At 45.4% G+C, this 13838-nt stretch overlaps 1 protein-coding gene across 12 annotated transcripts in view; it reads left to right on the forward strand.

Moving 5' to 3' along the window:
- RIPOR1 (RHO family interacting cell polarization regulator 1) overlaps positions 1–13838 on the forward strand; it is a 118165-nt gene that overhangs the window by 69248 nt on the left and 35079 nt on the right. Inside the window, exon 1 of one of the 12 annotated variants that reach the window (XM_034425794.3) lies at positions 10015–10183. The exons of the other annotated variants lie outside the window; for them this stretch is intronic. The gene's annotated coding sequence lies outside the window, so the exon portion shown is untranslated. Of the gene's footprint in view, positions 1–10014; positions 10184–13838 lie in introns of those variants that run through there. 12 annotated transcript variants of the gene reach the window in all.

Consider the following 13838-nt stretch of genomic DNA (forward strand, 5'->3'; position numbering starts at 1 on the left):
CCTGACCCCTGAGGTCAAACACAACCCTGATGCGGCCCTCAATGAAATCGAGTTTGACACCCCTGTACCATGGTCCTCCCAGTGTCTTCCTTTATCGTGTCCAGCCAATAGGTATTAGGGCGGCCCTTCCTTTTTCCACTGATCACTCCCAGCATGATTGACTTTTCGAGTGAGTCAGCTTGCATGACATGACCAAAGTATGACAGCCTCCACTCGGCGATCTCGGCTTCAAGGGATATTTTTAGTGAGGTTGAGTCTAGGACTTTTTTCTTTGTTGTTTTTGCAGTCCGTGGGATGCGTAATCGTCGCCTCCAGCATCACAATTCAAAGGCATCCACCCTTCTTCCTATCAGCCTTTTCCAGAGTCCGGGTTTCGTAGCCATAAATAGCAATTGGAGGGAGGGAAAAAATGTCGGGTGAACTCATCTGCATTTGGCTGTGAGGCTGATGTCTTTAATCTTCCAGATGTTATTCATCCTAGACATTGCAGTTCTTCCAAATGCCTTCTGATCTCAGGGCTGCAGTCACCACTTTTGGTCGATCGGGTGATTTGATCTGCTATCCCCACTGCAGGTTTTTCTCTTCTGGCTTCTGGAGTTCTTGTTTCTGGTGTAGCCTTGCGGTTTGTTGTTAGTTGCAAAGTTGTGTCCGACCCATCACGACCCCATGGACAATGTTCCTCCAGGCCTTCCTGTCCTCTACCATCCCCGGGAGACCATTTAAACTCACGCCGACTGCTTCAGTGACTCCATCCAGCCACCTCGTTCTCTGCCGTCCCCTTCTTGTTTTGCCCTCAATCGTTCCCAGCATTAGGCTCTTCTCCAGTGAGTCCTTCCTTCTCATTAGGTGGCCAAAGTATTTGAGTTTCATCTTCAGGATCTGGCCTTCTAAAGAACAGTCAGGGTTGATCTCCTCTAGGACTGACCGGTTTGATCGCCTTGCAGTCCAAGGGACTCACAGGAGTCTTCTCCAGCACCATAGTTCAAAGGCCTCAATTCTTTGGCCTTCTCAGCCTTCCTTATGGTCCAACTTTCACAGCCATCCATTGCAACTGGGAAAACCATAGCCTTGACTATACGCACTTTTGTTGGCAGGGTGATGTCTCTGCTTTTTAGTAAGCTATCTAGATTTGCTATTGCTTTCCTCCCCAAGGGTAAGTGTCTTTTAATTTCTTGGCTGCAGTCCCCACCTGCGGTGATCTTGGATAATAAAATCTGTCACTACCTCCATTTCTTCCCCATCTATTTGTCAGGAATTGAGAGGGCCAGATGCCATGATCTTAGTTTTCGTAATGTTGAGTTTCAAGCCAACCTTTGCACTCTCCTTCTTCACCTGCGTCAAAAAGCTCTCTAGTTCCTCCATTAGAGTGGTATCATCTGCATATCTGAAGTTGTTGATATTTCTCCCGGCAATCTTAATTCCAATTTTTGATTCCTCTAGCCCCGCCTTTCTCATGATGTGCTCTGAATATAAGTTAAAATAGGCAGAGTGACAGTATACAGCCTTTCCGGACTCCTTTCCCAATTTTGAACCAATCAGTGGTTCCGTGTCCAGTTTTCACTATTGCTTCTTGACCCAGATATAGGTTTCTCAAGACACAGATAAGATGGTCTGGTACTCCCATCTCTTTTAAGAACTTGCCACAATTTGTTGTGATCCATACAATCAAAGGCTTTAGCATAGTCAATGAAGCAGAAGTAGATGTTTTTCTGGAACTCCTTGTGGTCATAAACCTGAAAAGCAGGCAAGTGGGCAACTCACGGGGAAAAAAAATCTTCTTAGTCATGTATGTACGGTGGTGAGTCCTGCCATGGTATTCCATTAGGTTAGGCTTCTGGACAATCACTGTTATTCCTATCTTTTTTTTTAAAAAGCTGAAAGCAAAGAAGGTTTGAACCTATGACTGACGACAGGTTCGGAAAATGTGTTACGGTGCAGGCAGAGAATGTGTTACGGTGTTGAATGCCTTTCCCAAGGTAAGAGAGGCCTGGGAGCAAAGTGCACCGAGGTCACAACTCGTGTTGTGCATGACAGCATCTTCTTTTTCGAAGCCACCGGGCCAGCAGTTCATATTCACAGCACATCATCCCCCCCTCTACTTGCCTTCTCCAGCTGTTCTCGAGGGAGAAAGCTCAGCGTTTTTAAGCACATCGTTCCTGGAGAAATCAGGGCTCCTTTGAAAGACAACCTTGACCTTAAAAACAGAAATACTCTGCAGAAATGAAGGCAGCCGTTTGTTTGCGGAGAAAACAAGATCGGCATGTTGCAAAGTAAAAAGAAAACTCCCAACTATTTAACCAGCAAAATTAATCCCTATCATTCCCCTCAGACCCTGTGACACCGGCTTTCAAAAATTCCATCCACCCGACTGCAATGATTTTCTCTTGGACTACTAGGAATTCAAATTGCACTACAGAGTAATTTTAGCAAGGGGTTTTCTGCCCGGTTGCTGGGTGGGCGTGGCCATGGTGGGCGTGGCCTAGTCAGCCTCCTGCACCATGGCGGGGGAGGTGTTTTTGCCCTCCCCGGGCTCCAGAGCCTTTCCTTGAGCCCCTGGGAGTGTGAAAAAGGCCTCCCCAGGCTCCGGAGGCCCTCTGGAGGCCAGAAACAGGCCCATTTCTGGCCTTCCCTGACTTCCAGTAGGCCCGGTTTTCACCCTCCCTGAGTCTCCATGCGCATCCTGCACTTACCTGCATCCAAAACGGGCCGTGTGAAGACTCCTGGGAGGGGCGGGGTGGGGTGAGTGGGGCCAGCCAGGAGTGGGATTTGGGGGTTCTCCGAACTGCACAGAATCTTAGCTAGAAGTACTCCTGAGAATACTCCAGGGGTGGGCTCCTGAGAACCCCCAGCAGCCCACCCCTGCGATAACTTGTTACTGCCGGTACTAAGTAGTCCATGTAACTGCAAAGATCAGCTTCTGTAGAGTCTGTCAATCAATGGTGTATATAAAGCTCAGGGGTAATAATTTAGAAAGATAAAGTTTGAGCTGGTGCTTTGCAGATGCTACCTTCCGGTTATTTTATTGATATTGTAAATCTGCGGAATAAGAACAGGATAGGCTTCACTGAAGATACGTGGAGATACACTGAGATGGGCTTGGTCTGTAAAGCCTTAGTAAGACCACACCTACAGTAGAGTACTGCATCCAGTTTTGGCCACCACACTATAAAAAAGATGTTGAGACTCTAGAAAAAGTGCAGAGAAGAGCAACCAAGATGATTAGGGGACTGGAGGCTAAAACATACGATGAACGGTTGCAGGAACTGGGCATGGCTAGTCCAGTGAAGAGAAGGACCAGGGGAGACATGATAGCAGTGTTCCAATATTTGAGGGGCTGCCACAGAGAGGAAGGGGTCAAGCTATTTTCCAAAGCACCTGAAGGCCAGACAAGGAATAATGGATGGAAACTGACCAAGGAGAGATTCAACCTGGAAATGAGGAGAAATTTTCTGACAGTGAGAACAATCAACTGATGGACAGAAATTGCCTTTGGAAGTTGTGGGAGCTTCATCATTGGAAGCTTTCAAGAAGAGACTGGACTGCCATCTGTCAAAAATGTAGTCAGGGTCTGCTTGGATGGGGGTTGGACTAGATGACCTACAAGGTCCCTTCCAACTCTGTTAATCTGTATCTGTGTCAAGTGATCATCCCTGCTCTTCATTCACCCCTTCTTTGGAGGCCTTTTTCTCTCGCACTTCCCATTTCTCCTTCTTGATGTCCATAAAAGATAGGCATGTTGGCTCACATTTGCTTTGCTAGCATTGGAAGTAAATTCATACTTTCTATCTACAGCCTAAGTTGCAAACCCCCAGAGGACTCATAAGGGAAGCCCCTGGGTGTGGATGGAAAGAGCTCACGACCTGCCCTTCCATTTTGTCAAGAATTTCTTTAGCCTGTTCTTCTCACGTTTTCCTTGTTTACCCCCCACCTTTCGCCATCCCCCACTATCCCTTAAAAAGGAAAAAAATCCCTGGATGATTCATGCCAGTCTTTGATTAAATCAGGATTAGTGACTCATTGGACTTAGTAAAAAACTACATTAGGTTTTTTTTCCCCCCAAATGATTGCCTTTGACGGTCTATTCAAGCAGCTAAACTTGGAATGAGCAAAGAAGCAGGCTGAATTAGTATAAATCCCATCTTAATCAGCTTTCCTCTTCCTTAGAGTAGAGTGCCAGCCGTTGGGAAGTTTTTCTTATTCAGAGATTTATTTAGGAGGCTTTGAAGCCCTGAGTTAAGCCTCAGGATGAGGGGATATGTAGTAGTCCTGAGATAGACTGTATAGTATAGTCCATCCTTTATTGTCATTGTACATGATATATATAACGAAATTGGTTTAGCCTCTCTGGTGCAATCCATAACAGAAAATACAAAACAACATAAATAGTATGGAGAATAATCCCTAAAGTGATCCCTATATAGTAATATAATCACTCCCTGTACCACTTTCAGTTAAAGATAGGATCGTATTTTGGATTCCTCTCATAGGTGGGTTCATTTTAAAAAACTTATGGATTATTTATTATTTTATTCAATTTGTATACCGCCCTTCTCCTAGTGAGCTCAGGGCGGTGCACAGCCAAAACTAAAACACATACCAATACAAAATTTAAAATTTTAAAAGAATTTCATGACTTTGGCCCCAAAATTTAAAACATTCAAACTAAAGCCCATTGACAATTAAAAAAAACTAAAAAAGCTAGAAAAGGGGGGGGGGGGTTTCCATGCCAGCCCTGCTTGATGGAAAAGAAAAGTTTTTAGGGCACGGCAAAAAACCCGGAGATCCGATATCCTTCGAATCTCCGGGGGCAAATCGTTCCAGAGGGCGGGAGCTGCCACAGAGAAGGGCCTTCCCCTGGGGGTCGCCAGCCGACATTGCCTGGCTGACGGCACCCTGAGGAGTCCCTCTCTGTGGGAGCGTACTGGTCGGTGGGAGGCTATCGGCGGCAGAAGGCGGTCCCGCAAATACCCAATGTCTTTCATTACCCAAACTCATTCCATTGATGACTAAGCTTTTCCGGACCGAGTGCCCAAAGTGTGCCTATGCAGGGGGAGCATGCATGCCCTAACACCCAAAATGCAATGTGTGCCCCACCCCCCACCCCCGCATGCACACGCAGCCCCCCACATGCACCCTACCCCTCATGCATGCATGGCAAAGACCCACAGACCAGCTGGCCAGTGGGAGGCGCACACGCATGCACGGCGGAGTTGAACTGGGCCAACGGTTTGCGTGTCCACAGAGAGGGTGTTGCGTGCCACCTGTGGCACGCGTGCCACAGGTTCACCATCACAGTCGTATTCCTTTGCTAAAAAGCCAATAAGAATATCTAGGAAAATTATGCTTTTGTCTCCTTGCTTGGCACGATTGTTTCTTGCAGCTCATATTGGTCTCTAAAAACCTTTTCTACTTCGTAATTGCCCCAGTAAGACCGATAATTATAGTTAAGTCCACTTTTTTTGCCTTAAACCATGGTTTGCTTTATAGTTGGCTGGCACGATAAATCATACGAACCCATTATTTACCAACCATGGATTTATGTAAGATGTTAGGTGCAAAATTTAAGAAACTCCACTGTGGCTTAGCCTCCGTGTGGTTGTCGAGTTCTAAATATGCTTTAATTGTATTCCTTTCGAGTTAAATGTTTGTGGTGATTAGACAATGTTTAAAAACAACAAACACGTTTCTTTTACAAAAAAAAAAAGAAAGAAAGAAGAAAGAGACAGCAAGTCTTGAAACCAAAGGTGTGAGTTTTTAAAATTTGCTTTGTGTTTTCACAGTTCGTCCCCAAACTGCTTGGGTGGCTCAGCCTGGAGTAGCAATTAATTCATGGGCTGATTGAGTGTCAGCAAACATAGATAGCTTGCTGGTTTGACTGCATTCATCTGAAGATGTGCTGCCTCTTAAGCCTTCTGAAGCTTTGTTTGCACATCTTTTGAAACATCTTGTGTGTGTGTGTGTGTGTGTGTGTGTGTTTAGCTTCAGCAGGCTTTAGGGTTTGCATTGACTTAATTAAACAAGGCTTTGAAGCCTGATGCAAATTGAAGCCACAATGTGTTAGAAAGAGTGGAGCAAGGTGGAACCTTTTTCAGCAGATAAAAATCTGCGTGTCTCCTTTGGTGGTAAAAGAGAGAAGCAGTGGGAATGCAGAACCATGGCTCAGCTAGCAGCCCAAACGGGGAAAATACTACGATAGAAGTAGTCCTCGAATTATGACCACAATCGAACCCAAAATTTATGTTGCTCAGGGAGGTATTTGTTGAGTTTTGTCCCATTTTACGACCTTTTTTGCCACAGTTGTTAAGTGAATCGTTGCAGTTCTTAAATTAGTAACACTTAGTTCCTAGCTGAACCTGGACTTCCCAATGGACTTTGCTTGTCAGAGGTAAAGGTAAAAGGTAAAGTTTCCCCTCGCACATATGTGCTAGTCGTTCCTGACTCTAGGGGGCGGTGCTCATCTCCATTTCAAAGCCAAAGAGCCAGCGCTGTTTGAAGATGTCTCCGTGGTCATGTGGCCAGCATGACTAAAAGCCAAAGGCGCACAGAACGCTGTTACCTTCCCACCAAAGGTGGTCCCTATTTTTCTACTTGCATTTTTTACCTGCTTTCGAACTGCTAGGTTGGCAGAAGCTGGGACAAGTCACAGGAGCTCACCCCGTTATGCGGCACCAGGGATTCGAACCGCTGAACTGCCGACCTTTCGATCGACAAGCTCAGCGTCTTAGCCACTGAGGCACCGCGTCCCTTCTGCTTGTCAGAAGAAGGTCGCAAAAGAGGAATCGCATGACCCCGGGACACTGCAACGGTCATAAATATGAAGCAGTTGCCAAGCATCCAAATTTTGATCATGGGGGATTGCCGCAACGGTCGTAAACCTGAAAAAATGGTCATAATCCTCTCTTTTTGTAACTTCAAACGGTCACTAAACAAATGGTTGTAAGTCAAGGACTACCTGGGTTTGACACCCAATTATTCAAACATCTTTTTTTTTTTTTTAATTTGATTTATATGCCGCCCTTCTCCGAAGACTCAGGGCGGCTTACAATGTGCTCAGCAATAGCCTTCATCCTTTTGTATATTTATACAAAGTCAGCTTATTGCCCCCACAAACCGGGTCCTCATTTCACCTACCTTAGAAAGGATGGAAGGCTGAGTCAACCTTGAGCCTTGGCGAGATTCGAACCCTGCAGTAATTGCAGGCACCTGGTCTTAATAAGCTTAATAACAGGGTGCCTTAAACCCCTGTACTACCAAGGCTCATGTATTTATCTTCTTGGGGTGGGTGCCATGTTGCTGATAGAGGTGATTTGCTTCTCTCTCCAGAGAGTCACCCGTTCTTCCTTTCCTTTATTTTAGAGGTGAACCTGGGGCTGCTGGTTAAACTCCTGGTTGCTAAGCAGCTGGAAATTCTTAGCACTCCATTATAAAACGGAGAGAGGAAAACACCTAGGCCCATATCTCATCCCGCCCTCTTATTAAGGGAAGGGTGGGGGAGTGAGATTGATTTCATTCTTCATAAATTCCAAAAAGGAGCACAGGGTGGAGAGATCATGTTCCTTACCCTCCCTTCCATCCATCTCTACATTATTCAGCGCAATACATTTGGGCCACATCTTTTTGTCTGGATGGAGACTTCTTTGTTATCTCTCCCTTTAAAAAAAAAAAAAAAAAAAAATTTGACCCTGTTTTTCGCCTGACGGATTTCAGGTGGTGAAGGCAGCCAAGTCCCAAGGGAAACACTCCCCACTAGCGAGAATAAAAACTAATATAAATGAAATCATTCGTAGGATGGGTCTCTACAGCCAACTAGGCTCCAAAACACGTTGACATGGTGTGGAATTTGAACCCTACTTCTGAAAGGTTCAGTCGGGATGGAGATGACCGTGAAGGTCTCTTATCCAGCCTGTGCTCCGTGAACTTTTCAAGGAAGGAGGGATGGTCAACCAGGCATTCTGGTACCTGGTCGGTATGGGATTTGAAAGGTAATCAGTGCAGAAAAAAGGGGACGTGGTGGCTCAGGGGCTAAGACGCTGAGCTTGTCGATCGAAAGGTTGGCAGTTCAGCGGTTCGAATCCTTAGTGCCGCGTAACGGGGTGAGCTCCCGTGACTTGTCCCAGCTTCTGCCAACCTAGCAGTTCGAAAGCAGGTAAAAAATGCAAGTAGAAAAATAGGGACCACCTTTGGTGGGAAGATAACAGCGTTCCATGCGCCTTTGGCTTTGAGTCATGCCGGCCACATGACCATGGAGACGTCTTCGGGCAGCGTTGGCTCTTCGGCTTTGAAACGGAGATGAGCACCGCCCATCTTCACATATGTGCGAGGGGAACCTTACCTTTAGAATCCCAAGATTATTTCAGAAACATTGAGTAACCCAAAGAAATAAGCAACGGTTGAATGCTCGGATGTCCAGAACTCACTTTCACCTTCACCTGATACTTGATCTTTTTAATCAGAGAAGTCAGATATTGAACCCAATTCTTTTGAAGGCAAATCACACCCAACTTTTGGGTTTGTCATTGGCTTCTCTGTATTTGCATTTTTTATATTGCACTAAATCAGGGGTCCTCAAACTACGGCCCCTGGGCCGGATACGTGCAATGAACGTTTGTGTTGCTGCAGAGTTTCCCCCTTCAGGGTCTTTTTGTGCGGGTCAGAGGGGGGCAGAAATTCTAACTTGGGGTCTGCTTCAGCCTCCTGGTGGGGGGCTTTGGGCGAAGGCTGGAGGGAAGCCTTGTTCCAGTGGGACTGCATCATGGTCTGGAACTGGCTGACCATCTCAGCCCACTGAGCCTCCAGGCTCCGGTACCTGGCCTTGTACTCCCGCAGGTCTTCCCTCTGCTTGGAAAGCCTACGCTCCTAGTCCTCAGTGAGGTGCTTCTGCCGAGCCTCCTTCTTGATCAGATCCAATTTGAACTGAGCTGTTTTGCCAACTCTTTCTCATGGTGGCTGCTTAGCTCCCAAAAACTGCTTCCTATTGGGTCACTAAGGAGCCCGGGCGGGCAGGTGAGGAGTGGCTGAGAGGGGAGGGGCGAGTAGAGGCTGTCGAGGTGCCACTCGATGTGAGTGACATCGAGTTGGCCACACCCACCCAGTCACATGACCACCTAGCCACGCCCACCCAGCTGGTCATTAGGCAGATCATATTAGCGGTCCGCGGGATTTAAAATTATGACTTTAGTGGTCCCTGAGGTCCGAAAGGTTGGGGAGCCCTGTTCGAAAGAGGTGACGGTCAGGGAATGAACTCCTGTTGCCAAGGTATCCTGATACATGGCTTAGGACCTGGTTATCTACGGGACCACCTGCTACCACCAATAGCCTCCCACCGGCCAGTACGCTCCCATAGAGAGGGGCTCCTCTGGGTGCCGTGGGCCAAACAATGTCGACTGGCGGCCCCTCGGGGGAGAGCCTTCTCTGTGGGGGCACCTACGATCTGGAACGAGCTCCCCCCGGAGATACGGAGGATCCCAGATCTGCGCACCTTCCATCGCGCGCTTAAGTCTTTTTTATTTCATCAAGCTGGCCTGGCCTAAATCTTCTCCCCTTTTTAAATGTAAATTTTAATTTGTTTTAAATTATGGGGTATTTTAAATTCAGCCAAATTATTTAATTCGTTTTCAATCTATTTTAAATTTTTGTATTTATGTGTTTTATCTTGTGGCTGTTCACCGCCCTGAGTGCTTCGGGAGAAGGGCGGTATAGAAATTTAATAAAATAAATAAATAAAATAATACAAGTAGGTTTGTAGCTATCATTTTCTAAACTTTTTTTTTTTTTTTAAAGAAATATGTAGAAATCCTTGCGGTCCAAAAGAATCCACTCCTCTGAAACTTATTCTTAGTGTAGTAAACTACAATGCTGGTGCTTTACTCACCTGCCTCTTAGTCAGCCTGCCAGGAGGACCTATTGGCCTTCCACACCTCTGCTGTTGACAGTACCAGTTGCTGATTATCTATGAAATGCTAAGAATGTACGAGTGGAGCCCAGCCCTGGATGGAAAGCACCAGGAGGCCTCTTACTTGCCAAACGGTATGCATGCTGTAGGTTCAGAAATGGGAAAGGGCCTTTCCTCGCTGAACTTGGAAGAGCGCAGTAAATCTTAGAACCTCACCTCCTTGAGATTGAGGTCCTACAACATCCTAGGGGCCCCCCCGAGGATCTTACAGGTATTTTTTTCAACGTCCAGGTAGGTCTTCGGAATTTACAGTTACTTCCTTGTTTCTTTCACACGCTTGGTTGACTACGCTGGGCCCATAAAGACTGTACCTAAGAAAAAGCTGGTTTCTTATGTTTGCTCTCTGCTGTACAAGGCAAGCTTCCGGCACCCAGAGCAGGCCAGCCGATGGAATTATGCAGACTTTGTAATATTTTCATTCTAACTCGTAGCCTCTGAAGACCAGTTGGAATTAGTGGGGCGAAAAAAATTGGAGAGGTAAGGATGAAGAGGTTGGAGAAACCAGGCACAATTTGCCGAGCGATCTAATTAAAAGGCTTACTACTAAAAGCTATTTGTCAAACCCTGCTCGGAATTGCTACTCCTCCTTAATTGTTTAATTGGGCCACTGTTGCACGTGTGATCCAACGCTGCTTCACTCGTGGTTCCAGCTCTGATTAAACCGAGAATGAGGTCGTGTTGGCTCACAGATTCTTGTAGGGCCTTGTTTTCTGTGGGCGGTGGAGGCTAGCATACCCGTGGCCCTGTTCTCTGCTAGATTGTCATGAGGTAGCTGAGATGTTCGTTGAACAAAGTGTATTGGTTGGGTATCCGGGGTTAGCTTGATTTGGATGTCGTTCAACTCTATGGGACAGTGAGGGGTAAGTAGGAAGAAGGCAGCTCTTCTCTGTATGGTTTGCTGTCTCTTCATTTCCTTCTATCAGCCAAGAAGGCGTTATTCAGATGTCAAAGCTCTGGACCAGAAGTAAATTGACTTTGGTGTTGGTTGTGCACCATTTGCTCTTTTATCTGGATCCCTCCCTCCCTCAATCAGTATTTTTATATATATATATATATATATATATATATATATATATATATATATATATATATATATATATATATATATATATATATATATATATATATTAATTTTTAGAAATTTTTTATTTTAAATTACTAACATTACAAACAACATATACAATATTTCACCCTGTGCTATACATAAGAAAGGAAGATTTGGTTCTTCGGATATATCCTCATGATCACCAAAATCCACAAAAATACAATCAGTATTTTTTTAAAAAGAGCTAGATTCAGAACAATTTCACGTAATCCATCTCATTGAGTAGGCCACTTGGTTTTGATTGCTTGATAGCTATAGAAACCTTCGCTTTTAAGAGCATTGCCACCTTCTCGGTTCCGACTCTGGATTGGAAAACACACCGACTTTTGTCTTCGACTGTTCCGGATTATCTTTCTTTTGAAAGCAAGGGTGCATTTACCTGAATTAATGGACTTCTTCATCTGCCGGCCTTCTTTCTCACTTTAGAAAAAGGAAATAATTGCTATCTGTCCTTTGTAGAGCACCTTCTCTTCTTAATGCCATCACATGAAGGGCCCAATAAGGATGTTAAACTTATGGGCGGCTTTTTCCTCTCTCCCTCTCTCTCTCTCTCCCTCCCTCCCTCTCTCTCTCTTTCTCTCTGGCTAAGAACTAGCATTATCGAAACAAATAACTGGTAAGGAAAGAAAACAATGAAACAATATTCCAGACAGAAGCAGAACAAAAACATTCATTAGAAACACTTGATCTGTTGACTGCTTAGTAAAATAAGTGATACAGAAAGCACCGGTATTGACTTGAAACAAATACAGTTTAAGCAAACATCTCGATGGATACATGTAGGAAATACATAAAATAAATCTGACTGTCTATAATTAGACTCGATTTACAGGTTATACTTGATAGGAAACTGTAGCGATATTACTTCCTGTTGTGTCATCGGTGTACTTCAGTCTGTTCCTAAACACACATCATCAATCATCCTTATGGCTCAAGCTAATGTGGCATCATGCGATGCTCTGTTTTATTTTGCCTTTCGGTTCATGCCATTGGGCAAGGGTGTTCTCATTGGACTGCTTGCTTTGTGCAAGGCTGAATGTGTGTTGTAAGTTTTGTACGCTCACCATACCAGTGGATACAGAACCTGGCCTTTTAAACTTTGGGTAGCTTTTTTTTATTTTAGAAACTAAGATAGACACCGAAAAGATGTCTCGTGCTTGGAGGTGAAAAATCACCTACCTTTGCAAATTAGAGAATGGCCCAAGCACTGAAATAGAAGAATTTGGGTATCCAATAATGGCAGTCCTTGTCTTACAACCATTCAGGTAGTGACAATTTGAAGTTACAATGGCACTTTAAAAAATACCTTAGAACCTTAGTCTTTGCAATTACGACTGTCACAATTTCTCCATGGTCACGTGATCAAAACTCAGGCACCCGGTGTATATTTATGACGGTTGCAGTGCGCTGGGCTGTTCTGCCCCAGCTACGGACCCCAAAGAACGCAGCACACGCAAAGTCTGTACAAACCTTAGTTTACTAAATTAAATCAGTCTTTTTCAAACAAAGGCTGTTAATTAACTTTCTTAATAGCCTACAAGAATCCAAAGAATAAATAATCGTAATCTTACTATGGTTGGCAGAAAGCCCAGAAGCAATTTGCAGGAAACTGATAAGAAAACTAAGATCAGGACGCAAAGGAGAGTGAACGAATTTGTTCCCTGCAAATTGCCTCAGTCGTCGTCCTTCCTTAAATAGGCTAAGGGAGTGGCCAATTAGCCCCAAGCCTTACTCTCGAGAAGACCTTCTCCTGAGGAGCCACTCCTGCCTTTTGGCAGCTCTGCGTGCCCGTGCATCGAGAAGAGGCTCCTCCTCTTTGTCCTCTTCACTTAAGGGAGCTTCTGGAGGTTCTGAAGGCCCTGGCTGGATCCCCGCCTCTGGCACCACATCTTCCCCAGCCTCCTCATTGTCCGACTCGAGTGCCAGCTGCACAGGCTGCTGGCACAGCACCATACCGGCCTCCTCGCTGTCGGAATCAGCTACTAGCTGCACAGGCCGCTGACGGGCCACAACATGGGCTCGCGTGGTCACCGTTGGCAACCAAAGTCAATGGAGAGGGGAGCCCAATTCGCTTGACTGCATGGTTCACTTAACAACTGCCCCTCTTGGCTTAACAACCATGGCCAAAATATATATATATATATTCGTAAAATTGGCCACCCATCAACTTAACAAAGCATTGCTAAGTTGATGGGTGGCCAGCCGTTAGCACAGGCCGCAAGTTGTTGAAGACTTCTTGACGGTTTTGAAAATACACCCCCTTTGTAGATATACATCCCTTTACGGCCACAGAATTCCATGAGAATTCCATGGGAATTCTGTGGCCGTAAATCGAGGACTGCCTGAAACCCAATTGATGGAGTGCTGGGTCTTCTTTTTGTCCATCTGTGCTTTGTCTTTGCTTCTTGGCAAGCTCAACCCCACCCTGCAGATCGTTCGAGAAGAGGCGGAACTTTCCCAGCTGAGAAACGGGGATTATAAATATTGATGGGAAAATCATAGAGTGCTTTTTTGGCCCCTTCCTTGTTACTGACTCATTTTCATCCCTGTTAAATTTAAATTTGTTAAGACAGCATGAGGTGTCTGAGGATATGTTTGTAGAGACCGGCTGGGATGTTTTTCTCCGGAGTTCTGCTGAATTGGTCATAACATGCCTGTTGTTCTCTTCATCCAGGAAGAGATTGAATTCTCCCTCTTGCCTGGTTTTTGACTCTTGGCTTGGGTAGCAACCAGGGGTGAAATGCTATCAGTTTGAACCGGTTCGACCGAACCAGTAGCGAT

The sequence above is a fragment of the Pantherophis guttatus genome, chromosome 11 (genome assembly GCF_059756535.1).
Source record: "Pantherophis guttatus breed Tessera chromosome 11, ASM5975653v1, whole genome shotgun sequence".
Classification (NCBI taxonomy): Eukaryota; Metazoa; Chordata; class Lepidosauria; order Squamata; family Colubridae; genus Pantherophis; species Pantherophis guttatus.